This window comes from Ursus americanus, chromosome 10, assembly GCF_024610735.1.
Source record: "Ursus americanus isolate L20-20 chromosome 10, mUrsAme1.1.p, whole genome shotgun sequence".
Classification (NCBI taxonomy): Eukaryota; Metazoa; Chordata; class Mammalia; order Carnivora; family Ursidae; genus Ursus; species Ursus americanus.
Window position 1 is genome coordinate 49,179,851 of NC_142136.1, and position 26,509 is coordinate 49,206,359.

General features: G+C 44.9%; 1 long non-coding RNA gene across 1 annotated transcript in view; it reads right to left on the reverse strand.

Moving 5' to 3' along the window:
* Positions 1-26,509, reverse strand: part of LOC123801035 (uncharacterized) — a 519,085-nt gene that overhangs the window by 244,234 nt on the left and 248,342 nt on the right. The window contains exon 9 of the long non-coding RNA XR_015725942.1: positions 13,254-13,403. This is a non-coding gene — a long non-coding RNA (uncharacterized LOC123801035). The remainder of the gene's footprint in view (positions 1-13,253; positions 13,404-26,509) is intronic.

Here is a 26,509-nt window from a genome sequence, read left to right on the forward strand (position 1 = left end):
TGGGACCATTTTGAGTCCCTGGGTTTGGAATCACAGGGTTCTGATATTGACATTGAGCAAGCTATTTCACCTCTATGAACTTCAGTCTCTCATCTGTAAAATGGGGTCATAATTGCTACAGGAGCACTAAATACTCTGTGTACAGAGCACAGAGCTGTGGACTATAAGGGCATTTCTTCTTGAATGTCGTCAGGCACTTCAAACCCCAAAGTGAATTTATCAACCCCACCACCACTCCTGCCCCATTCCAATTACTCAACTGGAAATCACAGAGACCATCACTGAGTCCCCCTTCGCCCCCAGCTTCCATATTTAATTGGACCTGCAAATGCTGCCTCAGCCATCTCCTTCATATATTGGATCTCATACAAAGACGGAGCAAGTTTTCCAAGGGATTCCTAGAAAAAAGGAACATCTACTCCATCGCCTGGCCCTTTTTTTCACCCTATAAAAGCTCAGGAACCTCATATACCCCAAAGTCCACCACACCCATTCATTCCCCAGTACAAAACTAAGGTTTTTTTTTTTTTTTTCCTTTGTGAAACATTTTATTGGGGGAGGTTCACACATTCTGACCCTATTTTAGGCCAGAGAATGACAAGAGGGTGACAGGAGCACTGGGACCCTGAGGTGGCTCAGATGGAAGGTGCAGGAACCATGAACCTACTCCTCAGTGCCTCAGTTTCCCCATTGTGAAATGGGAGGGTTATGTTCCCTTCTGGACCTGAAACATTGTTCTATGAAAGTGGGGCAAAAGCCTCAAGAGAGAGGTTCCCCACTCCCAGGACCTGCCCTGAAGCTCCCGCCCCACACTCTGGAGCCAGATAACTGATAGAGTTATTACCTTAAAGTGTCCCCTTGGTGACAGTATAGAAAAATGATAAGACAACTTCCAATTCCATTCAAAGCCACCAAAGACAATTAGCCACAGAGCACTGACAGCCTCCTCGCTCCACCCTAGCACACAGATATAATGTGGTGGAATAACAGAAGCAATATGAAATGCTCACCAATGTGTTTTCCCTCCTTGGTAATTGTTTTGGATTGAATTGTGCCTTCACCTCCCCCCCACCCAAATTCACATGTTGATATCCAAAACCTTAGTATCTCAGAATGTGACCTTATTTGCACATAGGGACTTTATAGACGTAATCGAGTTACAAGGAGGTCATTAGGGCAGGCCCTAATCCAATATGACTGGTATCCTCATAAGAAGAGGCACTTTTATCATAGACACTTCCAGAGGGAAATGATGGGAAGACATAGGGAGAAGACTGCCATCTACAAGCCAGGGAGAGAAGCCTGAAACTGAGTCTCTCTCGCAGCCTTCAAAAGGAACCAACCCTGCCAACGTCTTGATTTCAGAGTTCTGGCCTCTAGGATGAGAGATTTCTGTTGCTGAAGCCTCCTGGCTTGTGGGACTTCGTTGGAGCTGCCCCAGCGAGCTAATACAGTAATGCAGATACTTTCCCTACAGCCCTTACCCCGTTCCTGCAGCCAGGGAAGGGGTAGGTAAGGAGCTCTTGGGGAAGAGGAAGATGGGATCTAGAGCCACTTGTCAGGATGAAAGGAAGGAAAGAACCCACCAAGAGTCAAGGAAAGTACACGAGTACTGAGCCAACTTGTGGGCTAGGAGAGGCCCGGGTCAGGACAGGGCCCACAGGGTGGGGAACCTCATCACCCCTGACCTGAGCGGTGGCTGCCAGCACAGTGCCCAAAGCACAAGGCAGCACCAGCCACACATCCGTGGACGCCCACCTACTTGCTCAAGGATCAGATGCAATGAAAGATCTCAGAGAATTCAGACAGAATGGACACTAGATCAAACAAAGGTCCCTCTGGTGTTCCCATGTGGACCTTAAGCATCCACTTGTACGCACGTGGCATCTTTGTAGAAAAGAGGCAAAAGAGGCCCTTCTGTGTTGAAAGAAACAGATGGGAAGTTTGAACTTTGGACAAAGTGCTTACCAACACCATAAACCCCTTTTTAATACCGACGATACTGAGCTATCTGTCACTGGCAAATTGAAGTTTTTGCAGCCATCGTTAGGAAGGGGGCTCCCAGGCAGAGCAAGTGGGGCTCTAAGATCGTTACTATTTTTATCTCACACATGTGAATTGTAGTTTGGCAAGTTCTACCCCGACCTCACCCCATTAGATAATGAGCCTGGCATGACAGTCAGGGAACTTCAATTATATTTTTAAAAATCACACTAGAATGAGTGACTCGTCGAATATAGTACTGTCGTGTGCAAGCAGATGCCACACGAGGCTCTAGAGGGGACCAAAGGATTGCCTAAAGGAGCAGATCTGGAAGACTGGCCAAGGCACAGCCGTCACCACTCGGTGGGTGCCCACAGCAAGGTTCCCCCTGCACAGGGTGACAGTCTTCTTCCTCCAACCCCTCCCTCTGGTGTAAAGAGCTGTTTTTCAGAGTGCTGAATCTTCCTCAAAAGGTTTCTGGAAAGAGAAGTGTCCTGTACTGGGGGTGGGGGGCGGGGGGACGGCTAGGGTGGCATAAGCCATACACGGTATAATCTCCACTTCCAGAGTCGCTGGGGCTTACGGGCTGCAACACCGTCCTCACGTTCTGTGCAGCAAGTGCGCATCTCCTCATCTCTATTCAGGGAGTGATTCTGAGTATTATGTAGCTTGAAAACTTGAAGTGAATTTTCTGGGTGGTTAATAAGCTATCTGCACGAGTACTAATGAGCAGTGACCTTGCACTGGAACAAATGCTTCCTAAGTGTGTGTCTCTCCGTGACGTCTCTGCTACTGTAGGGTTTTGCCGCCTCCTTGCCCAGCTCACTGTTGTCAGCCGGCGTGTCTACCTGGCGAAACCAGACATGCTAAGTGGGCATGCCGGATGTGCGCCCACATGGCCTTTAGAAGCCACGCATGAAGGATGTGAACAAGCCTCTGAGAGCTGTTCTCTACCCATCCTCACTGCTCAGCTTGTACCTACACAGACTGCACTACTGGCCTAGCTGCGGGCAGTTCGGCTCAGCGGGAGATGGGCGTTCAGGATCCTCCAACGCTTGTTGTGTTGCCCGGTGGGTGTTCTTGTGAGTGATGGATCCCCAGTTCTACTCCTGAAACCAGTATTACACTGTATGTCCATCAACTAGAATTTAAATAAAAATTGGAAGGACAAAAATGAAAATAAACGAGTAAACGAACAGACAGGCCTGATTGTTCCAGTGAGCAGCCAACGTGTGCCATGCACTGTCCTAAATGCCAAGGAACTGCAACGCGCAGAGAACATCACAAAACGGGATACTCTCATATACTCTCTAGAGATTACTCACAGAAAATTCTGAATAGCCTGGATGCAAAATGTAAAAGCTACATACTGCCCTGAAAAATTATCCACAGAAAATTCTTGAGTCTACATTTGTAGGAGACTGACGTAGAATAAAAACATTTAGAATATGCGATGAATTTATGCACACACACGTTAATATGTAACATGTACATAAACACTCATACACTACTAATAGTAAGAGCTAACTTTTATGAAGTGCCATATTCCCTGATGTGACTGTACTGCATTTGTTTTTAAAATTGATCTCCACGGCAATCCTATTCATTAGGTTGTAGTACTAACTCCATCTTCTTTATGAGGCTGTAAGAAATTGCCTAAAGTCATGCTGCAGCTGAAACGTGGTGAATCTACTATTCAGACCCAGGACTATCTAGCAGACATCAAAAGGACCGTTCGAATCCCCCCATATATTTCTGTCTTTGAAAATACTGCACAAGAGACTCTGGAATATAGTATAATATAGTCTTTAAACCAGCTAATTATCTGAATTTTCTGAGAAGTTTTATAAAATTGGGCTTAACTCCTAGAGATTCTAACTGGGTAGACCTGGGCTGGGCTTGCAAAACTGTAAGTTTAAAAACCTACCCACCCAATTCTAAAAACCATTCAAGTTTTGAAGTGATTGCAGGAAAAGCTGTAGAGACAGGGCTGACACAGACCAATGGGAGAATGTGCTGGAAAATATCCACATTATTTAGAATCATTTAAACCATTAATTCAGAACACACACACCCACACAAACACATACACAGTTACACACAAACCTAGAATCCTAAAATATATTAACTAATAAAATTTGTCAGGGGAAAAAAAAAAGTCACCTACGCAATTTGCTATATGATAAGCAGAGTGTCACTGAAAACTCGTTGGCTCTTGGGCTATGAAAATAGTTGATCTCTTATGCCTTGCATACTAAAAGGCATGGACTCATCAGACAGGTTTTTTCCTAAATTGTTTTCTCCTGAGATTCTCCTGCTGAGACTCCCCAGGCTGGGTGTCCACAGACTGAGATGAACTTTAAGATAGTCAGTAAGGGCAAGACGCTGCTGGGAGTTTGAGTTACAGGGGCTCCCATACTATCTACGTAAAACTGGAAGGAGAATGGGAATCGCTTCTTGCACGTGTTTGCTACTAACCCAGTGCCTCGGGTAATGCCCTGCATGCGGTGAGTAGTAAAGAATCCTTGTGCATTAGAGTCTCACCCTCTCTTGCTTCTCTTGGAATTTATTCTCCTGAATCCCCAATGTCTCCCATCAAAGACTAGTGTTGCACTTTACAAAGAAAGAGAATTGATTATTCAAGATGAAGACAACATGATTCTACCTTAATCACAAAGCCTGAGTCTCTGGTTTATTAACAGTGTCTAGTCGCCACCCACGGTCTTGCCCTTAAATCCCAGGATAACTTGGTGCAGGTTCAAATCATTTTAGGGGTGGGAGGCAGTCTCTAGTTGCTTAATTGTCTATGTAGAAAAGATATCCAAAGTTCCCCGGTGTTGTCTATCATGTGCGTAAAAGTAAGAAAACGAAATGCGTTTGTTGTCATAGCCACTGCCACTGAGAACAGATTTCTCTTCATGTGTCGCTGGAAGACAAGATAAAAACAAAAATGTAGGAAGGTATTTTGAGCCTTTAGTGGAACTTAATTTGAGCGCTATTGTTTCTCTACTCAAACATCTCATTAACGAAAGCAGCATAAACGTCAAATGTCAACCTTGAAAATTGTAATACAAGCACCAGTCATTGTTGTTCTAACTTTGCTTTGGCTTGTCAAACTCAGAAGCTCTCCTGCGTACTCCCTTCCTCTTTCCTCTCTGCTCCATTTGTCATTTCCTGGCTCAGGTAGATAAGCGGCTGTGATGAAGTGAATCCCCGCATGTCAGGAGGAGAGCAGAAGGATAGCTATCGTGTGTGTGTGTGTGTGTGTGTGTGTGTGTGTGTGTGTGTGTACACGCACACAGATCACGTCTGTGCAGTGCAACTTGTCACAGTGAAGGACTCTCCCATTCACAGAATGCCCCATCCCTCTCTCTTCCCTCCACTCACACCGCCTTCCAGTTGTGTCCCTTCTCCTCCTCCTACTGAGACTGCAGAGTCTGGGGAGAGATCACACAACACGCTGACTCTAACAGGAAATGAATTTCTGACGTGATAGCGCAAAAGACAGGTGCCTTTTGATCACCAGATCTACGCAGGAGGAGTGGCTGGCTCCGTCCCCACGATGGGACCTAATGTGAAATCAGGGATTGAAGTAATTTTCTAGATGATGTAGTTGCCCTTTGGAGAAAAAAAAATCTTTTATATTAGAGAAAAATATCCCATTGGAGTTAAGTGGATCACTATCCCAATTTTCTATTTCATAAGGCAAGGATCTGAATTGACGGCATTCCCTTTGGGGCCTCGATGCTGACAGCTCCTGCTCAGAGGTGCTGTGATAAATATAGAAGTGGACTTGATCCCCTCCCCTAGCATTATGTGACATGATAGAAAGAAGGCAACAGATGAAGCAAGTATAATTCCATGGCCAAAGAAAAGATCGACAATTATTAGCTCTTGTCCTAAGAATATTCTAAGATTTACAGCAGAGTTTATCACTGAACAAACATGTTTCGAGCACCTAGGATGGCCAGGAACGTGCTGGGTCTTGGGGCTGAATAAACACTGTCCTTGTCCTTCCAGGGCACCCCCTAGCAGTTGACAAAGCAGAAGGACAATTACACAAATCATAAAGATCAAGTGTGGTGAGTGTGGTGACAGGAAAGTTTGGGGAGCGACAGGCACAGAAGGCAACGGCAGCTGACCAAGGCCTGAGGCAAGTGAAGTCTCTCAGCAGAAATGACCCCTGAGCCAAGACACAAGAGTTTCCTGGGCATGGAGAAAAGCATCTGTGCAGGCCCAGAGGTCAAAGAGAGCTCGGTGTCTCTGAGGGCCCAGAGCAAGCCAGCGTGGCTGGACGAGGAGAGTGAGGGAAGGGCAGGCGGACTTGTGGAGGGCGACACCACAGGCAGGAATGGCGGTCCTGCTGCTGGTCAGTCCTTCATGATCTCTGGTTGAAATCCGCACCCCCCCAACTGCCATTTCCCATCCCGGCGTTCCACACCCTTTCCTTATTTCCCAACCTCTCCCTCGCTCTCAGAGCACTGAAGAGTCTTGCCTTTCCCTACACTGAGGCCCAAAATGGTTCTGTGTGTTCCTTCGACTCCCCCTCCCGCCCTCCCACCTGAGAAGAAGAGGAGCGGAGGGGCGGCCAGTCTGAGAAGCAGGCACTGAGCCCCTACAGGTTCAAAGCCTTGTGCTCAGAACTGAGGGGGGACACGTGTGGGAGGACGTAGCAACATTTAAATCGAAGACAGAGTCCCCATAGCTGCCTCTCCCCTGCGGTGGACTGAGACGGGGGCACAGACAGGGCAGTCTTGGGAGGGACAAGTGAGTGGGGGATCACAACCCTGGATCCCCCGAGGGGGCAAGGATCCACCACAGAACTGGCTGGCACATAACTGTTTCCCCCTTTCCCCCCTTCTCAGGCCTTCCCATTCTGAAGTGGCACTGGACAGTGGAGCAAGGAGACACAAACATAAGGTGGAATGAGGCGTGTGTTTTTTATGAAAAACAGCAAGACAGAAAAGGATGAGAGGCCTAGGACAGAGGACATGAAGGGCGGACCTTGCCCTGGCCGCTGAGGATGAGGACAGAGTGGAGCTCTGAGGTCTCCCCTGCCCAGCACAGCAGAGTAGGGGAGCCACAGGAGCTCAGGGAGCAATCAAATGACAACAAAAAACAAACAAGCCAGGTAGCTCGGTTACTGCTTTCTGGAATGGTGAGCTCGTAACAGAAAAGATTTAGACAAGTCACAGAATCGTCTGAACAGGGAATAAGGGGTACCCATCAAATGGAGGGAAATATTAGAAGTTGTATTGACTGACTCTTCATTACAAATGGCCTGACAAACTAACTCCAATGTCCTTAAGCAAATCAGAGGCCTCATCAAGAGTCCGTATTTCTCCATCTTTCAGTGCAGTTCTCCATGTGGCTTTATTCTTGAGTTCCACATGGTGGCAAGATGGCCCTCAGCAGGTCCAAGACTACAGCATCTTGTCTTCAAATGCAACAGAAAAGAGCCCTTGCCTTTCCTCACCAGATGATAACTTCCAGAACTCTTACTCTGTGCCAGCCACTGATCTCAGAGCTGTCCTTATGTTAACTCATCTGATCTGCACAACAATCCTATATTATCCCGAGACACAGAGGAGGGAGGTTGCTTCCCCGAGACATTAGTCCAGCTAGTGACAAAGCGAGCATTTGGGCCCAGGAGCAAGACCCAGAGTCTGGGCTCCTAACCACCGTGCGCACTGCCTTCCGGTGCTGTTGGTGGACGTAAGTGGATCACTTGGACTTGATGCTGTGACTAGCCAGACTTGAATCCCACATCATGCAGTACTGGGAGCAGACTGCCTGAACCCTGGGCTCACAGTGGACAAGGCAGCTGGTTACCCAGGGGAAAATCAGGGTGCCACCAGCAGGATGAACAGAACACCAAGACATCCATCATGAAGTATACACAGAGCACTGCTTGCCCATGCCTCCGATCCCATTCTCCCCATCTTCTCTCCCTCACCCTCTCTCTCTTTCGTCTTCCCCTCTGCCACCTAATTCATAGCAACACTAAGTACACTGTGTACCAGATACATTAACAGAGCATTAACTAAAACCAAGTCCTCACTCTCACACAGCTTACATTCTAGAAGGGGTAGCGACGTGCAAAATGCAAATATATGATATTCATAGGTGTCATGAAGAAAAGTAAAACAGGGTAAGGGGACAGAGAATGTCAGAGGGAACAAGAAGGAGTGCCATTCTATATGCAGTGATCAACGAATGCCTCTTGGCTAAGGGAACATTGAAGCGGAGGTCTGAATAAGGTGAAGGGGGGGGTAGTGAACCATGCAGATTCTGGAGGGACAGAGATCGCCCACCTATCTGTGGGAAGGGCAAGTACAAAGGCCCTGATGTGGTCTTGATTTGTGTTTCCCTGATGCCGAGTCATGTTGAGCATTTTTTCATGCGTCTGTTGGCCATTTGGATGTCTTCTTTGGAGAAATGTCTGCTCCTGTCTTCTGCCCATTTCTTGACTGAATTATTTGTTCTTTGGGTGTTGAGTTTGATAAGTTCTTTATAGATTTTGGATACTAACCCTTTATCTGATAAGACATTTGCAAAAATCTTCTCCCATTCTGTAGGTTGTCTTTTGGTTTTGTCGACTGTTTCCTTTGTTGTGCAAAAGCTTTTTATCTTGATGAAGTCCCAAAAGCTCATTTTTGCCTTTGTTTCCCTTGCCTTTGGAGACACATCTAGCCAGAAGTTGCCGCAGCTGAGGTCAAAGAGGTTGCTACCTGTGTTCTCTTCTAGGGTTTTGATGAATTCCTGTCTCACATTTAGGTCTTTCATCCACTTTGAGTTTATTTTTGTATATGGTGTAAGAAAATGGTCCAGTTTCATTCTTCCGCCTGAGGCTGTCTAATTTTCCCACACCAGTCAGAATGGCTAAAATTAACAAGTCAGGAAACAACAAATGTTGGCGAGGATGTGGAGAAAGGGAACCCTCTTACACTGTTGGTGGGAATTCGAGCTGGTGCAGCTACTCTGGAAAACAGTATGGAGGTTCCTCAAAAAGTTAAAAATAGAGCTACCCTATGACCCAGCAATTGCACTACTAGGGATTTACCCCGAAGACAGAAATGTAGTGATCCGAAGGGGCACCTGCACCCCAATGTTCATAGCAGCACTGTCCATAAGAGTCAAACTATGGAAAGAACGCAGATGTCCATTGACAGATGAATGGATAAAGAAGATGTGGTATATATACACAATGGATTATTACACAGCCATCAAAGAAATGAAATCTTGCCATTTGCAATGAAGTGGATGGAACTAGATGGTATTATGCTAAGTGAAATAAGTCAATCAGCGAAAGACAATTATCATTTGATTTCACCCATATGTGGAATTTAAGAAACAAAACAGAGGAGCATAGGGGAATGGAGGGAAAAATAAAACAAGACATAATCAGAGAGGGAGACAAACCATAAGAGACTCAATCATAGGAAACAAACTGAGGGTTGCTGGAGGGGGGGGTGGTTGGGGGATGGGGTAACTGGGTGATGGACATTGGGGAGGGCACGTGATGTAATGAGTACTGGGTGTTATATGCAATTGATGAATCATTGACCTTTACCTCTGAAACTAATAATACACTATGTCAATTAATTGAATTTAAATTTTAAAAAAAGGAAAGACAATCCATTTTTTAAAATTCATATGGTATCATACTTCAAATATCTGAAATATGCTAAAAACAAAATACTACAAATATTAAAAAAAAAAAAAATGAAAGGCCCTGATGTAAAAGGGTGCCTGACTGGTTCCAGGGTGGAAGGGAGCCAGGGTGGCTGTAGAGGAGTGAGATGAGGAAGAGGGACGAAGTGACGTCAGGAGAACTTCCAGGCTCACCTCAGCCACTGCCACGGCCTCCCTATCTAAACTGATAGCCACAACCCTGATCTCTTTCCAAAGGGTTAGCCCCTATTTCCCACTCCCTCAATAGAAAAGTCACAGCCACATCTCAAACTGAGCATGTTGCAATTAAAATCATCCCCTTTGCCTCAGACCTAGTTCTCTTCCCGTGATCATGTTTGCTGGCGACTGCACAATCTCCTAGACCTCAAGCCATTGGGAACTTCTCTCTCTTTCACCCACCAAGACCCCCATTCAAATGGGTTTTGTTTTGATCCTCTTCCTGCAATGTCTCTCACACCTGTTCCCGACTCTATCCGTCATAAGACCCTCCTCATTTATGAGCACAGACAACTGCAAAAACTGCTCCCTGTTCTCCCAACTTCCACCACACCCCCTTCCAAGCTGGACATCACGGAGGGGGAGAGGGATCTTCTGAGGGCACAACTTTCATCGCTGTTGGCAAACCTCAACACATTCTCATGCCTTCTTGGTAAGATTTAAGCTCTCAACGTGGACCTAGTCGGGGTTCAAGGTCTTTGATAAGGCAGGCCCGGCATACATTCACAGCCTTGACTGCTATTTCCACTCAGCTAAGCCACATCACTTGTCCTTCTGGGCTTCCCTAAGTTTCTGCCTTGGTTTGCTATTTCCGTCTGCCGGAGTATATAATCCCAACACTAACTCCGGGAGTCTTTTCAACAGGGCTCAACTCAAATGCCTCCCTTCACATGAGCCTGTTTGATTCTCCCAACTGGAAGTGATTTCTCCCTCATCCTTTCTCAAAACCATTTTATTCCATTCCATCTTGTTCGACAACACAGTCTTTTATCTCTCCAACCCTCATCTTAATTTCCTCCCCCAAAACTTTTCTTTCCCTATCTTTCCCCCTTTTAGGAAATAACATCAACATTTACTCAGTTTCTCATGTAAAAAATCTGGATGACATTCTTCGTCCTCCCCTTCCCTGGCACCTCCCACCTATCAGCAAATGCTGTTGGATCTGATCCTGATTGCCTCTTTTCCACCCTGTGGGTGAAGGAGGGAATTTCCTCCCTAAATAGTATAACATAACGAAACACATGACACCCGACTCTAGACAGATGAGATTGGCAGCCGCTTCTTAGTTGTATGTACTCAACAGTCCAGGGCCGAAGGACAACATGTACCAGGTAGGGCCACGCAAGGGCTGTAATCAGGAACAGAGTGAGTAAGCAAGGGCTGTGGAAGATAGGCTTTGTAGTAGAAAGAGGAGGGGTGACCTCTGGTTCCAGTGGGGGGATATGATTGGCTTGTTTGAATAATTTTGCGGATGACAGAGAAGTGAAATCCATTGGGCTAAGGACCTGGTGCAATGCAGCTGGTGCAGCTCATGTGGGAGCTAGCTGGGTGGGAGCATATCTAGAAAGAGCTGGGGAACTCATGCTTCGGCCACTAGGACCCTGCAAAGCTCGAGATGTCAAGGCGGCACTTAACCACTGCATCTTAATTTCAGTCCTTACACCACCATCAACCCTTTGAATCCTGACATCAGTTTAAACCTTGCTAATGACAGACTTTCAGGCAGTAGAAGTACCTCCCTAGGAAGCATCATGGGCACGTGACCAAGTGGGAGAGGACCATATGGTGGGGAAGTGGTCAAAAACACAAACTTGAGAGAGAGCCTCCTCTATGGTCAATACGTGCAATTGAGGGAAATGCATGGCATGAGTCTAGGGGGTGCATGTGCTAGGGCGTATGAATTTAGATTAATCAATGCCTTTGGCAGTAGTGACACCCAGTGGGAGGTTCACTTGCCACTTGATAACTTAAATAGGAGTTCTTTGAGGAGCCATTAGGCCTCTCAATTAAAGCAGCTACTTGGTCTATAAGGGAAGTAAACGTTCCACTGAACACATTCTCCAAGAGCCTAGCTTTGTATATTCTGATAAATGGAAATTAATGCCCTGGTCACTCTCAATAACGTCTGAAACTACTCCAAAGAGGGTAGGAGCGTCCTGCTGAAAGCCTTGTGTTGTGGCCTTAGTATATGTAGAAACGTCTGTTACCTTGACTTTTATCTTGGGTGTCTATGAGGCAGATGCCCAGAGCTCGTTACTCCCAATGGGCAACGCTTAGGTAATGACTCCAGTTTGTCAAAGGTACAGATGGGGCCATTTGTTGGTCAGGGCATCCCATGCTGAGATGGATGCCTGAAATTTGGGACCCCATCCTTTATCAGGGACATCCTGGTTAAGGAATGGAAAATAGCAACATTCAGCTGAGCTCCATCACATATCATGGTGGTGATTTCATTCATGAAGCCCATAAAATGGCATTTCACTTAACTCCATTAATCTCAAGGGTCTTCCCAGATAGGCAAGGAGTCTGGGAAACTGGTATCCCCCTTTAGCACCATATTATATGGCAAGGGACTGAGGACAAGGGAGGCCACCTCCTCCTACAGGTAGAATATGCCAGAGGGCCCATTTTGGGCTCCATTCTGCATCAAGGTGGCCTCAGTAGTTGTGCCAAGTTTGAGGGGCGGTGCTTTCATGAACCTAGGCATAACAGTATGGGGAGGGTCATAGGCTCAGGGTCTGTTAGAGCCTCTCTTTCCAAGAAAGCCCAGTAAGTGGCCTGCAATTTCCACTCTGATGCTGTATGACACAGGGCCAAAGAAGGGCAGTTTCTTTTTTTTTTTTTCTTTTCTTTTTTAAAGATTTTATTTATTTATTTGACAGAGATAGAGACAGCCAGCAAGGGAGGGAACACAAGCAGGGGGAGTGGGAGAGGAAGAAGCAGGCTCGTAGCGGAGGAGCCTGACGTGGGGCTCGATCCCATAACGCCGGGATCACGCCCTGAGCCGAAGGCAGACGCTTAACCGCTGTTGCCACCCAGGCGCCCCAAGAAAGGCAGTTTCTTGCATCAGAAGCCCAAGGCCAATCTATGGCCATCACAAGCCACCCAGAGACTCTATGAGAGAAGTTGCTAAAGCCTCTCCGGTGAAAGGCTCTGTAAGAGCACTACAGGAATGCTTGTTGATCTCAATTTGGACAGAATGTACAGCCTTTTGTTGGAGGGGGCCACATCCAAGTTGGGGTGATTTGCAAGCAACGGCACAAACGGGTTAAGTAAAATTCTAAATGTTAAGTGTGGTATGTTGCTGTCAGAGTCCCAAAATGACCAGAAGATGTTGGACTTGTGGTCCTATTTGGGTGCTAAAAAGGTTAATAGCTGTGTTTTGATAGCCTCAGGAATGGAACATCTCTTGATTTACCAAATAATTTTCAAAAATGTAGCCAAGGTGCCAGGGCGTTACACTACATGTGGGACAGCTGCCCGTTCCCTTTTCGTAAGCTATTTTGTGTTTGTATATCCTTAAGCAGTGTGTCAAATGAATGTCTCCAGAGAAGAATTTCATCAATGCAATGCCATACCTGAGAAAGGGTGTTCCTGAGAAAGGGTGATGCAGCTAAGAGCTTCCCTGAAGACACCGTGCAACGGTGAAGCCGCTGGAATGCTCCACAGGTAGCCTGGTAAAGGTGTATGTGGTCCTTCACAGTTGAAGGTGAACTGCAGCTTGGAGGCTGTTGAAATAGGCACCAAGCAGAACATATTAACCTAATGTGTAATCATAAATATTTACCGATTACTGATAGGATGGAGTCAGTAATTTCAATAATGTTGGGTATTGGGTATGGGGCCTAAGTGCATGGAACCACAGCATGAAAGTTACAGTGATTTATATATATATATATATATATGTATATTTTAAGTGTAAGTATATATAATATATACTTAAATATGTATAAGTATCTATCTAAACTCATGTATACATTTATATATAATTCCAGTTGTATATACACATAATGTTTCTTTAAGAAGTAGAAAAAGTTTAAAACCATAAAAAAAAAATCCCGACTTGCCTCCTTCGTCAGGGGCTCCCGTCACCACCTGAGCCTGTGCCGCCGGCCGCACAGCTCTCTCCAGCCCACGCAGCGCAGCCGGCTTGAAGGAGGGGACAGGAATGCAAGCAGTGGACGGACCCTCTGGGTCTCTTTCTCTGGCGGGAGTAGGGCCCTCCCCAGGGGCAATGGTTGTGTGGCTCGAGGACCCCAGGTTTAAGTCAGGTTTGAACGAACCCCTCTGCTGTGCGCAGGGGGCTCACGGATGACTTTTGTCTCTGTTTTTGTTCTATAACTCAGAATTAGGTTCTCTGCGGTGACAGAGCCATAGGCAGCAGAAAATGGCTATGCCCGCAACCCAGACCTTGGGGGACAGAAACTGTCTTCTGCTACAGCCCCGCCTTTCCCTGCAGAGCAGGCCTCCCCCTCACTCTTTTCTGTCTCTCGGTACAAACTCCTTCAGGGTACTTTGGATTTCTAGCTGCGGCGGTGAAATTGCCGCTTTCAGTTTCTGTCTCCACCCAATCAGTCACAGCGCGGACCTTCTGGCCACACGAGGATCCAGGGAATGAGCGAAAAGCTGTGAATGAAAGCCGACTGGGGGCCCTGGGTTGTGGCTGGGCCGTTCTGTTTGTGACGGCATTTGTTGTGATTGCCTCCTAGCCACTCCACTGGTGAGGGAGGGATGCCCTGCCTGAAATAGTAAGAGATGGCCAAACACGCCGCACCCACCCCTGGACACATGGGACCGGCAGCTCCCCGGCCACAGGTTCCGCACAGCCTAGAGTAGACGGCAGCGCATGCCATGCAGGGCCACCAGGGGGCGCACTCAGGAACAGAATGAACAAGCCAGGAAGCCCCGGTGGCTGCGGGCGGGGAAGGACAGGCTTTGTTCCAGTGGGAGGATGTGATTGGCTTGTTTGAATAATTTCACAGGCTGGCAGGGAAGAGAAACCTGTCAGATAGCAAGGGGTGGAGTGCAGCTGGTGCCACTGAGGCAGGAAGTCCAGGTGGGGATACTGCTGCTGGGTGTGGAGCATATCTGGCAACAGTTGGGAAACTCATACTTAGGCCTTTGAAGCCTGTGAACCTCAGAGATGTCAAAGCACCACCTGCATCTGAACTTCAGGCTTTACCCCACATCCCTCTCCTCCGAATCCATTCTGTCACCTACGTCTCATCTCCTCCGTGGCCGCCACCGGCCCAGCAGCCAGCATCATCCCTCACCTGCTCTACTCGGGTAGGTCCTGTCCACTTGCTGTGTTCACCCTTCTCTCCACTCCCACGCCAGCAGAGCCCAGACTTTTCCCCCAGAAGCGACGATAAACATCTGCATTTCCTTCTCAAACTGCATCAACATTTTCCCATCACACTTCGAGTAAGGCCTGGGCTCCACTGCCCTTCCCCGCCTCATTTCTTTACTGGTCTTCCCATTGTTCGTTCAAACACAGCCAGGGTGGGCTTCTTTATTTTCCTCCAATATGTCAAGATTATACTTAATCTAAGGGCTTTCATACTTGCTAGGTTTTTTTTAAGATTTATTAATTTATTTATTTGAGAGATAGAGAAAAAGAGAGAGAGGGAGAGAATCTCAAGCAGACTCCCTGCTGAGCATGGGGCCAGATGCCAGACTTGATCCCTGAAATCATGACCTGAGCTGAAATCAAGAGTCAGATGCCTCACCAAGTGAGCCACCCAGGCGTCCCACACTTGCTGCTTTCTTATGTCAAGTTACCTTCCCCAAGATATTTGCAAAGCTGTTGCTTCCGCTCTCAGCTCAAGTGTCACCAGACCTGCCCTGCCCATTCTTACCATGCTTTGTTCTTCTTCATAGAACTTACCCATACTTGAAATTATATCACATACTTTTTTTTCATTTATGTATTGTTTGTAGTCCCTGCTAGAATATGTATTACAAGGAGGCAGGGACCTCTTCTATCTGATTTTCCACTATATCCTTACCATTTAGATCTATACCTATATATAACAGGAGTCCAATGAATGTTTGTTAAGTGAAATAATAAATGAACAAAGGAAGAATGAAATTATGACATACTTAGCATATAGTAGATAAATATTATCTATCCTCATTAGGAGTAGTATTAGCATTTATAAGCCAACCTTTCCCTAATTATAAGCATGTACTACAGTTACATTCTGATTACATTTACTTGTGATCATGCCTTGTAAACCTCTGAGGAATGCATGCTTCTTAATGCCAGGCCTCTCATCTTTTACTCGTATTTCTCCCCAGCAGCTATTGTAAGCAGCAATAGATGCTTAATAATTAAAAAGAGGACTTACTATGTGTGAATCCCTAGTCTCAGGACCTACATTTATTAACTCATTGAATGCTCACCACAAGCCTGATGGGTGCTCTTGCTACCCTTATTCTACAGATAAAGAAACTGAGGCACAGAGGCAATAAGGACCTTTTCCAAGGTCAGCTCAGTCACTAGGTGTATCAGCCAGGGTTTTACCAGAGAAACAAAACTATATATATATATATATATACACACACATATATATATCAATCATATATATAATCTATACATATATAATCTTATTTATGTATCATATATATATATAAATCTATAAGCCTACTAGTGTGTGTGTGTGTATACACATTGTACTATAAATTCTACTCATACTATACATAGTGAGGGAGGGAGTGGGGTAGGAAGAAATTTCTAGGAACTGGCTTATGCAATTGTCAAGGTCTGGCTGGGCAAGTCTAAAAGCTTCAGGGCAGGCCAACAGCAGGCCCGAAATTCTCAGGCGAGAGCTGATGCTGCGGGCCACAGGTGCAATTTCTTCTCTCTCAGGCAAACCTCAGTTTTGCTCTTAAGACCTTTCACTGATTAAAAAAAAAAAAAAAAAAAAAAAAAAAGACCTTTCACTGATTAGATGAGACCCACCCAGATTATCAAGGCTAATCTCCTTTATGTAAAGGCCACTGACCGCAGATATCAAATCTATGAAATCCAAAATACCTTCACAGCAACACCTAGATTCAAGTGTGATTGAATAACTTGGCCTCGCCACGTTGACACATAAGACTAACCAGTGCAATAGGATTTAAACCAAACCCCCTGCCGCCAAACCTAAATCCCACAGCATTGTGATGCACTGCCTTGCCACGAATATTTGTTGAATGAATAAAAGGGAAAGAACAAAGGCGCTGCGATGACAGTGGGTGGCTGTGGTTCTTCCTGCAAGAACCGCCTCCCCTCTCTCTCACCTGTACCCAGCCTTGTGGAGCACCCCCCCATTTGTAACTTGTTGCCAGGACTCTTTGAGCAGAGCTGTTTAAAATACATTTGAAAAGAGATTTGATGTGTGAAGCTTACTCATTTTCTAGCCAGAGGTCTCTATGTTAGGGATTTGTGGCAGAAAACCCCCAAATGGAATTTCAGCACTTCTGAATTCAAATGTCCTGGTTGCCTGACAATAGGATTGGCAGCCTAACAACTTGCAAGCTGACATGTCTTGCTTTCCTGGGGAGAGTGACTAAAAGCAATTTACACATTACAGAGGGTTGAGAGTGTCTTTTCTTTACCTGCTATGGAGAGCACAGTAACCAATACCACTGTAGAGATTTAGAAAGTTTTTCTATATTCTCCTTGGTCTGGCTTGAAAGTTGATTTTTGAACATCAATCTCCTTTTTATCATTCCTTTCCTCTGCTTGTTCCTTTCCCCCTCTGCTTAAAGACTGATAGCTTTCTTCCTAACACCTCTGCTCCATGACCTTGCTTGTATATTGTCAGGAAATCATGCCACACAGTAAGTACCGGTTAAACTTTTGAGGACATGAGCCTTTTCCTTTGCTCATCTGTTTGCCAGTTCTGCTTCCTTTGCTTCTGAACCAATAGACCATTAGCAGGTTCTGCAGACGGAAGTCTTGAATAGGGGAAATCTGGAAATAAAGTCTACCTGAGAATAAATACCTGAAAATGAACAGACGGTGTGGTAATGGTTTGAGGCTGTGACTAATTGTTGCTATTTCTCTCTAATACTCCAGCATGCTACTTAAATTTGTTACTCGATTTCCTTTAAGAGTATAATTGAAGTCAGTAAATATATACTAAGTGTCTCCCTGACCAAAAGCACTCTGGAGGATAACAGTGTGAAGGGAGCACCGGGCCTGGAAAAGCTTCAGGTCTACCAGGGAAACACAAGTACATAAAGGTAGGTAGGGGATGGGCCGTAGGAGGAGCTGATGGGCGTTCATGAAGGAAGCGGCATTTCAGACTTCTTCCCTCACACAGACAATATTTTTAGGCTGGCCTTGATCGAGGCAATGGGTATCCAGTGAGTGGTTAAGAGGAACACGAATATCCATTTTAATGTGGGGGGAGAGCTTAACAAGAAAATGATTATAATAAGAATTTCAGTGGAAACAAAATAGCCTAATAGGACATAGAGTCACTGAGGTGGGGGGTTACTTTACGGATGGTGACCGAGGACACCCTCTCTGAGGAGGTGGCATTCGAACTTAGACTTGAATTTTAAGAAGTAGAGACTTGCAGGTAAGTGGATTCCCTGCGGACAGAACAACAAATGCAAGCCCCAGAGGAGAACGTATTTCAGTTGTTCAAGGAACAGAAAGAAGGCCTGTGACGCAGGAACATAATGAGCAAGGAAGGAGAAGGCGATGATGACACTGAGAAGGTACCAGAGACCAGATAACTGTGTCTCATTGGAGACCACTGTGGGGTTTCTCAGGGGCTGATACGGTCTGCTTCATACTTTTAAAAGATCGTGTTAGGGGCGCCTGGTGGCTCAGTCAGTTAAGCATCTGCTTCCGGCTCAGGTCATGATCTCAGGGTGCTGGGATAGAGCCCCACAGTGGGCTCCCTGCTCAGTGGGGAGTCTGTTTCTCCCTCCCCTCCCCCCTAGTGTGTGCATGTGCACTCTCTTTCAACTAAATAAAATCTTTTTTAGAAATAAATAAATACACACACACACATACACACATGTATACGTAAATAAAAGATCATGTTAGCTACTGAGTAGAGAATGTGTTGTGTGGGTCATATGTGGACATAGGGAGACCAGCTGGGGGTCTGCTTTGGTAATCCAAGACAGGCACTGGCTTGGATGACAGTAGTCCTTGGGGAAATGGTTAGAGGTCCTTAGAATAGGGAATGTTTTTGGTAATAGAAGTGACAGGAGTTGCTGAAGGATAGCTGGTGGAGAGGGAGGGGTAAGACGGGATCAAGAACACCCCCTATGCTTTGGTCCCAGGCAATATGGTAGATGGTGATGCCATTCACTGAACTGGGAAGCTTCTCAGGTTGTACTGATTCTCAGAGGTTCAGTAAAAATTAGAAGCACATTCCCAAGAAGGGGAGGAGTGTAGACAAGGCCTGGAGTCAAGGAGGGAGGGGGGCAAACTTTCAGAAAACATTTTAGAAGGAGATGTACAGATCAGGAAGCTAGGAGGTGCTGAGGCTGAGAAGGACAAGATCCTATATAGAGCCATATTATATTGAGGGCCATAAATGCCATGGGTGTGGGGGTGGGGAGAAGAGGTATTAGACAAGGAAGCCACAAGTAGTTCAAAAATTAAGGAAAAAAGAAAAACTGGAAACATCTCATGTACAGTTTTAGTTGCTGCCTTAGAAAACCCAGAAGTCAAAGGGACCCAAGTGAACAACCCTTAAGCCACACAGGCTGAGTACAGAGTACCCAGGAACTATTCAGAGCTACCAAAGCCTTGTCAGAATCTTTGGGGGTGCCATTTATGTCCTCATTTCCTCTGAATGCGGTTCCACCTAGCAGGAGGATGGGGCGTACTTATTCAAGATTAGCAGAGTAAAAGGTTCCTTCCTGACAATCTTATCTGTGATCCAGAATTTTAGTGCATACCCTTAAGAACAACGATGGCTACGAAGAAGAAGCAATTTGGAACCCTTAATAACTCCACAATATGCACCTCAAAGAGTTCAGTTCAAAGAGAAGTTAAGGGTTATCTCATTCTGTCTCAACAGGTGCTACTGCAACATTGTCTCCATCATCAGGGCAATGATTTTCAAGAGGAGAAGGAGAACCCAGCACCTGCTCTTCACCGCAAGGCTGTATGGGAATGACCTGAGAGCCATTCAAACCACGTAGTCACCTTCCCGAATTGCTGAAATGCTGTCTGGCTCCAGCACCCACTAATGGCATGTGACTCCCCGCTCTTAGAAACATCCATACAGAAAAATAGAAGACAGAACCTCTGAGTAAGGGCTTCCATGGGCCTTTTCTTTTCACCCATTTGAGTCACCAGTATGCAATTTTGTATCAGCTGGCAGAGCCTAAGGAAAAGAAAAAGGATCAGACAGGTTTTTGAAACCAAATTATTGCTTTTCTGACAGATACTACTGTGCTGCTTACAAGTATTTTTCCTATTAAGTTTTAGTGAGTGCAAGGGCTATAGTAAATAACCTTTCATCTGCAGAAGCTTTTCAAGGAACAAATAAGGAGTAATGCAAAGTAATCCTGGGAGAAGTTTAAAGAGAGATTGTATCGCCTGAATTTAAAGTAATAGAATAGAAGGAAAGGTAAAAAACAAAAACAAGAAAAAAAAAAAAAAAACCCAAAACTATATACACTCACTTTCTGGGGGTATCCTTCTTTCTAATATATAATTTATATGCAAATTTTAATGTTATTATAATAATAATTAAGCCTACTTGTTTGGGATATATATATATATATGGAGTGTGTGTGTGTGTATGCATCTGAGGCAGCAAAAAAAAAGAGTCTAAGATTAAGTAATGATGCCTCAAGACATTTAGGAAGGTTTTGATATCAAATAGTTAATGGATAATTCAGTTTTCAGTTTCTCATTTTGCATTTTTCTTTTTTCCCTGGGCCAGATATGAGAGAGAGATAATTTCTCTGGCATACGATGATAGACTTGTTGTGAGGTGGTATTTACATTTTTTTAAGGCTCGACTAAAGTTTTTTATGCACTAACAACCACATTTCTGGGAGAAGTTAGGAAATCACATAACATTGCACATGAAAAAGAAACCAGAAGACCAGGAGAATGCTGGAGTTTGCACTGGTTTGAAACAAGCCATGCATAGCTAATCAGTCAGAAAACCCTGGATTACAACCAAACCGTAACAGAAGAATATAAATGAACACAGGGCATATGAGTGATTCTTGCTGGAAAAAAACTTGAATTATCAAGTAGTTTTCTGAAAATCGAAAAATAGAAGACACTCAATTATTGGCAGTACACGTCCTCGATTAGGCAAATCTGTGTGTCAGTCAACCAGAATATACAATAGAATAATTTAGGTTCATTCTCTCTCAATCTACAAACATAATCATTTTCACATGGAAACTTGGCAATGTCACACCTCATTTCTCAGCAGACTTAAGAACAGTGTGCAGTCTTGAGGTGTTTTGGATCACCTTTCCAAAATGAATCCCAGTACATTTCCACTCCCTTTACAGATTATTATCACGTACAATTAAAGCTAAACTGCACTTGTCAAAACAAGATAAATCACACTTTCTGGTGCGATAGTCCTAGATTTCTTCTTAATCGTCCTTTGTCACCTGCTCACAAAGTTTACCAATTGAACCGCTTGCAGTGCAATCCCGATCCTTATTAGTGATTTAGTCATAGTTATTGCCATAATTATAACTTTAAAACTTTAACAAATAATTAGTACTTCACGGCTTTACGTGATGTTTAATGAAGCAGTAATGATTTACCAGAAGTAAAAATTCAGAAATGTAACAATTTTTTGTCTTTCTGTTTTCAGGACCCTTATGAAGATAAAATAAAACCAGTACTAATTTGGAACTCCTGGTATTTAAAGGAAGCATACAGAGTCACATATGCATCAATCAACTGAATGACTTTGCTCTTTTCCAACGCACCAGCCAGGATGGGCTGGGTTCACCAACCTCGGTGGCTTAACACAAGGAAGTTTGTTCCTCTCTCATGCTAATGGTGATGAAAGGTACCGGTGGGGGCTCCGCCCCATGTATTCAGCCAGGGACCCAAGCCAGCAGAGGCACCATCTCCACCACAACCAGGTTCTTCCACAGGAGATAAGGGGAACCCTGCCTATCACTTCTGTTTACATCTCACTGGCAAAAGCAAGTCACAGGGCAAAGTTTATCTTCAAGAGGACAATGGGAAAGTACAATCTGACCCATGCCTAGAAAGTGGAGAACCAGACCATTCCTCAACAGTGAGTGACTACCAAACCCAAGCATGCAGAAAGACGGCAAACTGGCCAAGGAAGGGCAGGTTCCTTGACAATCTCAGGAGGAAAGTGAATGTAATCATCTTTTGTCCTGTATCTTACCTCTCCACAAAAGTTACCTATTTCTATTACTGGGGTGATAGTTTTACACAATAGTCAATATTCCGTGTAGAGAAAAGCTCAAATCACCAATAGCAAGGTAAATAAATGAATCACAGCAGAAAATCTTATATTTTGAGAAGAATCACGAATATCCACTTGCTCCTTTGGGTCTCCTCCTTCCACGTTAACCAAAGAACAGCTACGTAACAGAGGTGGAGTCTCACCCTGCCAGTGCTGTGTGGGAGATGCTGGTAACCAGGGATCCGGTCTAGGAGCCCAGAAATTGGCCATAATGTTCACAGCAGAAAGTTCCGCCACTGACCGTTTGACACAGCTGATTCTTGTGCAGTGGTTGTATCCAGGAAGGCACAGACAGGTATTTTGCCACAACCACTTTGACACGTCTCACCAAAATTGCAAAGGCAAAACGTAATATTCTTTTCTTTTCTTTTCTTTAAAGATTTTATTTATGTGAGAGAGAGCAGGGGAAGGGAAGGGGCTGGGGCAGGAGCAGGGGGACAAGCAGACTCCCAGCTAAGCAGGAACCCTGACATGGGGCTCGATCTCAGGACCCTGAGATCATGACCTGAGCTGAAGGCAGACACTTAACTGGCTGAGCCACCCAGGTGTCCCAATAACATTCTTTTCTTGTCAACAATGTGTGTAATGGACGTTCCGGATCTTGTGAAGCCTCACTTCATTGCCAACCTACACTCTAGAAAATTATATCAAAATGAAAACCTTCCACTTGTGCATTATTTTTTATAATAATTTATGCAATCATCCTTGACCTACAACCTATTCGAAGTATGTTGCTGTTCTTTAATGTCAACTCTTTGCTTGTGTGTGTGTTACCACGGTTCAATACCGTCTAGCCTTCTCATCCCCAGGCCTGCTCTGTCGTGTGCTCTTCTTCGCCACAGTCGTCTAGACTCAACATTCACAGCCACTGAAAATGATCTGTAATAAATTTTGGTTGCTCGTAAGTCCCTTTTTTTGCCCCCACAGAAGATTTAGTGAAATATTAGCAATAATTGGTCCTCATTAAGAACCGGACCAAAGTTCGTTAGGATAATTTCACAACTGATCCACAAGGAAGTTGACAGCCACCCTTCACAGGTGTTCGAGGAGACTTCCATATCTGTATCTGCTTTCCACACTCAAGATTTTTCTATCACTTTTAACATGTGAACAAGGCCAACTGGTCTTTCTCTCTTTTGTAGTGCTTGTGCTTTATGTCTCTTCCAGATTAGACTCTAGATTCCATTGACATGTTTCCAAACGTCTGTACAATTTATAAATGTGTTCTGCTAGGAAATAATTTTTTATCATTATTCATTAACTTATGAAATGACTTAAGATGACATGGAAATATTGGAGCTTGACAGTGTCCTAGATCCTTTCCGTGTGTGTGTCTGCAAAGTGTATGGGCATATAAAAGACAGATGGATATAGAAAGAGAGACAATCTTCCAACCAGTTGTAAATTGGATGCAGTTGCTCCATTTCATTATCTTCCAAAACTTTAAATGTAAATTTCAGTTGATAATAAAAATACAGTGTTTCTATTTTCTAAAAAGACCCTGAGAGGATATTGCATATAGGGTAATGCTCAGAGGTAGCAGAGATATCCATTTCAAAACATCACCTGGTAATAAAAAATAGAGTTAAAAATAAGAAAAAAATATAACAAGGTGACAAAGGCCCAAAGGAAAGGAATATACACTGCCTTTGTGCCCATTATTCATTAGGTATATACATGAATTCAGTAGTTTGTTCCTTTCTTGTACATTAAAACATCTCCAAGTCAAATTGCTGCTCCAAGATGTGGTTCATATTTCCTGTCTACGGTTTTATATATCAATAACAATTCTTTCACTTATTTCAGATTATCTGTAGTCTAGCTTCAATGTGTTTAAGTGTTTTAGGGGATATTAGAAAATGACACAGACCCTGACCTAAAGATCTCATCAGTTGAAGAAGGAGGCAAGTACCATAGAAGTGGAGAGTCCCTAGGCCAGATTGGTGGTTCTTGGGCTTCCGAGAGCAGAAAACTAATTTAATGGACCTTTGCCAATGATCTAGAAGTTCACAGCCTCAAAAAGAAATTTATATCCTTTCTTATATCTGATTATTCTTTGGAGGTGGGACTTGGACTCATCATTCAGAAAAATTTGAAAGCTAGATCTACCAGGCAAGTTTAGGTGTGAATTCCTCCAAGTTCATTTTCTGAGCACATGAAATTTGATCTTCAAAATATCAAATTTATGCAGGAGACAGTCTGTGCTGAGTTGCATGCATATGTTGAAGTGCCAACAGGTCTGGCCAAAGAAAGAATGGCTTCCTGGGACCAGACATTGATGGGTTGGAGACATCTCAGCCTCCAAGGCTAGTTGTCTCAAAACATGGTTGGCAGGAAGAAACTTCTACTATATCCTTATCCTCTGCCTTCAGCATCTGTGTTCTATTTCCTAAGTTGTCAGTGGGCAGCTTGCTGGAACGGGATCCTAGTCTTCAAAAGGAATATGAAAAATTAGCATGCCAAGTAACTGCCTCATTCCAATCAGAGGGCAGTTGGTGTATTTTCTAAGACTGGCTTCGTTCTCAAGGCGTGGGCCTGAGAAGAGTGCTCTACTCTGCTAGGTAAATACCTGGAAGTGAATGTTTCACTTACATCACCAGGTATGTTACTTTGGGCTCGTTTTTGCTATTGTTCTCGTGCGTGTCCTTGTCTGAAATACATAATCAGTATATGCTGCATAAGTAAAGGGTAATTAGGGAAGAGGAATTGTCAAGAAGGTCCTCTAAGTAGGTTCTCTGTCGCTAGCTACAAAATGCACTGCACAATTAAGAGTGTGTGGTCATACCCGTTAAGGACTCAGTGTGACATTTCAGGGTGGTGAAGCCCTCTACCGTGTCACGGGAGTGCCTCCTTGAAACGTGGGCAAATAGAGTGGTCCTAAACATACTGACGCTAAAGGAAAGGGTAAGGTAGTTTCATGTTTTATCTTCGGTGACCTCTCCCTTCGGTGACTCCCTAAGTCCCCTTTCTTTATTAATTTTCTGGACTCCTGCTCTAAAGAGCTAACTAGTGCCTCGTGCAGCCCCGCCCTTCCGGTCACAGAAGAAAGCTGCTCTGATACATCAGCACGTTCAACAAGCTTAGGTGGGATGTCTAGTCTGTCCTGAACAAGGCGAGCACAGACTCTCTGCTCTCAAGGCGCCTATAGTCTAGTGAGGGTGAAAGAAACGTAAACGGTACTCTCCAGAGTTTCGACCCATAATACTCCGTCTCCCAATGGAAGGAAGACCAGGCTGCCATGGGAAGCACGTGGGGCATCAGTTACCCAGACTGTGTGAGAGGCCTTCTGCAACTGGTGACTATCGGGCTTACTCTGAAGGAAAAATAGGTGCTATCAATGCAAAAATGTGCACAGTCACGGAGAGGAGAAAGGCGATGACCGTTGAATGTACACCCCCCTCCAAGACAAGAGCGCTCTCCTACAGAGTTCTGGGCTCCACACACTACAGACAGAGCAGATGCCTAGGCCTGACCTCGGTCACCTGATGTCCCAGCAGCTCATATGTCCTTCTGGAGAAACCCCCATCTTTCCTTTTTCTCCTCCACTGATTCGTTTAAAATGAAGTTCACTATTTACAGTCATTTGAATTCTTTGAATGAGCAGCATATCAGAAAAAGAAAAATGTAATGATGATAAAATAATAATAAACACTCCTGAGTACTATCGGAGACTGCATCAAGTAACTCTTTGGACCCTCCACCCCTAGGAGGGAGGCGTGCTGATTCGGCCCGTTCCATCAGGCAGAGAGATGGCGACAGTGAGGGGTCTAACTAGCTGTCTGAGTCCCAGGCCCACCTCTCATGCCTTGCAAGCAATCATTTCTCTGCTTTGAGCTGAAGTTTCCAAGATTACATGGTTGAATGCTACACACTGCCTGACTGCAAAATCCCAACTCTAGACTTCCTGATGGCAAGAGAGGAAGGAGATACAGACTTTAAGAAACATGTTTTTTATTCCTCATCTCCAGGAATTGGCCTCTGTGATCCTCGTGATGTCCCTAGAGAGAGATGTATCATTTTCCCATTTTAGAAGGTTTGAGAACCACTGTGCTTGGAGAAATGGCGGTTGTGAAAGTGGAGGGCTAGATGTTTAGGGTGACAGGAAAAGAGAACATGTAAAGGCACTGAGGCGGCGAGGAGCATGTTGAGGAAGTGGGCAGAAGCCTCTTGTGACAGGAGTCTAGAGGGGCAGGAGAGCCAGCAGCTGAAGCTGGGGAAGCAGCAAAGGGCCAAGCCAGCGCCGGCTTCACAGAGTAAAGGATGTGGACTTTCTGCCACAAGCAATGGGCAGCCACTGCAGGTTTCTAAGCAGGAGCGGAAGAACACCAAGTTGGCATTGTGCAAGGATCACTCTAGCCCCAGCGCGGCGGCTGCATTACATGGAG